We start from the raw sequence: 3,605 nt of genomic DNA on the forward strand, positions 1-3,605 counted from the left end.
CCATGGCGTCGCCGCCTCGGCGCCTCGGCCCCTCCGCCTCGCCGCCTGCCTTCCCCACCGGCCCTGCCGAGTTCGCCGGAGCGCGCCTTGCGCCGCCTCTCTGCCGCCCCTCATTGCCGGCAGCCGTGCCGCCTCGCCGCGGATCCGTTCGGGCCGGACCGGATCCGGTCGTCCCCGACCTCCCCGGCCATCTCCCGCGCCTCCTCCAACCTCCTCGCCGGAACCGCCTCCGTCATCGCCGGAGTTGGGGTGGATGAGATCCACCACCACCACCAACCAAACGCCTCCCCCGCGCCCTGGATCCCTCCGCCCCGTTCGTCCTCATCCCGGTTGACTTTTCGGGTGGGTAATTTTCACTAAGTCCCCGAATATTTGCATATTTTTAGCTCCTGTTCATCGCATCATAACTCCATGTATATTGCTCCGTTTCGTGCGTGTTATATACCAAAATGTTTGTTATGAGATGCTCTTCATTTCATTCCATTGCATCATGTTCATTTGAGTCCATCTTGATGCCTGAATCATCATTGCAAGAGTGCTATATAATGTTGTCTGCTGTCTGTTAACAGAACATGTTCATTTGTCATTTTTGCCATGTTTGATGTGTGCATCCTATGAGGTTGATGTCTACATGTCTTTTGTGATACATCATGCCATCTTTACAGGGGTGTATGCCATGTATTTTGGTGATCAATGTGGTGACTAGAAAAAGCATGCAAACTAGGCTTCGTGATGTTTCTGATTTCAATCCCTGTTCTGCTGTTATTTTTATGCCATATAAACTTGATGCTACAGAGAGATCCAAGCATATTTTGAGATACTTCAGTAAGGATGTTTTGAACATATGGTTATTATATATGCATTCATGCCCCTGTTTGCAACTATGGAGTAGCCTAGCATGTCATGTTCTTGCTCTACTTTTGCTATAAAATGTTTCCTGGTAGATTGTTTACATGTTATTCAATTTTGCCAAGGTTTTTGTAGTTGGTCCTTGCATGCTATGAACTTGTTCTTGCCTTGGTTAGTTTCATAAACATGTCTTCTTGCTGATACTATGCTTATATTGTCATGCAATGACTTGTGGTGAGTGAATCGAGCTTGTTAAGTAGGGTACTTGCTATTATTGTTTTGCTAGGCTGAATCTGTTATTTTGTGATGCTATGTAAACCTGCTGCTACAAGTCATTCCATGCATAATCTGAAGATGTTCACTAAGGATGTTTTGTTATACATGTCATGCTCTATCCATCCATGCATCTGGTTGCATTTATGCCTTGCTGTAGCTTGTTGTAATCTTGCTCCAAAGTTGCTAAATAATTTTGCTGTCAGCCTGTTAACATTAACTTCAGTTTTGCCATGAGTTTTGCTAGTGATCCATGCACCCTATGAACTTGCTATTGCCATGCTTAGCTTCATAAACAGGTATTCTTACTGTTGGTTGCCTTGACATGTCATGTATTGCTCTGTGGTGAGTGGTACAAGCTCGCCAACATGCCTACTTATTGTTGTTCCTGCAATGTATGAATCTGTCATATCTTTTGCCATGTTTACATGAGTGCCATCATATATTCTGATCCCTTTTGGCTCATGGTCAGTAAAGGACTTCTGTTCTATGGGTTTAGTAGATTCATGCCATGACTTTGTTTGCCATGATAAGTTCCTGTAACATGTGGTTTGATAGCTCTAAACATTGCAACCTGATGTTATTTCTGGAAAGTCTGAAACTGTTATTATTTGCAATCTTGCCATGTGTTTTGGAGCATGTTCTAGTGATTTCTGGAGATAGCTCAGTGTTCATGTTTTGTTATGCTTTACCTGTACATCATGTACATGCCTTTTGTTATCATGTTGAGCTGCTGTAGCATGTTGTTTTGATGCTTGCAATATGCCTAGTTGCTGTTTTGGACAGCTTGTCCTTTAAACTTGTTTCATGTGTATGCATTGCACCGTTGCTCCGTTTCGAGTGTGCTCTATATGAAACTTGCTTAGAATTGCATGTAGTTTCATATTATCATGTTGCATCCTTGCTTTTAGGTGTTTGCTTGATGTTTGAATGCATTTTGCATCAATGCCATGCTTGACTTGTTTTGCTCATATCTTCTAGGCCGTAGCCCCGAATTAAATGAACTTTATATGTAACTTGACTAGAATCTCGTGTAGATCCTCTTGGTGCTCTTTAACTTGCTGTTTAACAACTTTAACATAAGGTTTATTCAGATCTGGACCAATTTCGAAACTTGCATATGAGGACTTACCGGAATTGTTATATGTTGTTTCCGACCTCATTTAAACTTGCTTTGATGTGTTGCTCTTGTATGCATCATCTCTTGCCATGAGTAGCTCCATGTAGCTTTGTCATGCATCATGTTTGTTGTGCATCGTGCCTTGTTCATGTGTGGTGTGTTTACCATGTTGTGTGCTTCTTCTTGATAGTTCCCGTTTTGTTGCGATCGTGAGGATTCGTTCGTCTACGCTTGGTTCGTCTTCGTGGCTTCATCTTCTTCATGGACTCGTTCTTCTTTCTTGCGGGATTTCAGGCAAGATGACTGTCACCTTGGATCTCACTACTATCATTGCTATGCTAGTTGCTTCGTTCTATCACTATGCTGCGCTACCTATCACTTGTTTATCAAGCCTCCCAAATTGCCATGAATCTCTAACCTTTGACACCCTTCCTAGCAAACCATTGCTTGGCTATGTTACCGCTTTGCTCAGCCCCTCTTATAGCGTTGCTAGTTGCAGGTGAAGTTGAATATTGCTCCATGGTGGACAGGATTATGTTGGGATATCACAATATCTCTTATTTAATTAATGCATCTATATACTTGGTAAAGGGTGGAAGACTCGGCCTTATGCCTGGTGTTTTGTTCCACTCTTGCCGCCCTAGTTTCCATCATACCAGTGTTATGTTCCGGATTTTGCGTTCCTAACGCGGTTGGGTGATTTATGGGACCCCCTTGACAGTTCGCTTTGAATAAAACTCCTCCAGCAAGGCCCAACATTGGTTTTACCATTTGCCTCACCACCACCTATATTTCCCTTGGGAGTAATTAACCCAAGGGTCATGTTTATTTTAGCCCCCCCCGGGCCAGTGCTTGTCTAAGTGTTGGTCCGAACCAAGCAGCCCGCGGGGCCCCCTCGGGGAAACTCGAGGTCTGGTTTTACTCATAGCTTGACTTATCCGGTGTTGCCCTGAGAACGAGATATGTGCAGCTCCTATCGGGATTGTCGGCGCATCGGGCAGCTTTGCTGGTCTTGTTTTACCATTGTCGAAATGTCTTGTAAACCGGTGTTCCGTGCCTGATCGGGTCTTCCTGGGAGAAGGTATATCCTTCGTTGATCGCGAGAGCTTATCATGGGCTAAGTTGGGACACCCCTGCAGGGTATAAACTTTCGAAAGCCGTGCCCGCAGCTATGAGCAGATGTGAATTTGTTAATGTCCGGTTGTAGATAACTTGACACCAGATACGAATTAAAACGCATCAACCACATGTTTAGCCGTGATGGTCTCTTTTCGGCGGAGTCCGAGAAGTGAACACGGTTTCTGGGCTATTTTTGATGTAAGTAGGAGTTCAGGATCACTTCTTGATCATTGCTAGCTTCACG

The sequence above is a fragment of the Triticum dicoccoides genome, chromosome 4B (assembly GCF_002162155.2).
Source record: "Triticum dicoccoides isolate Atlit2015 ecotype Zavitan chromosome 4B, WEW_v2.0, whole genome shotgun sequence".
NCBI classification, from domain to species: Eukaryota; Viridiplantae; Streptophyta; class Magnoliopsida; order Poales; family Poaceae; genus Triticum; species Triticum dicoccoides.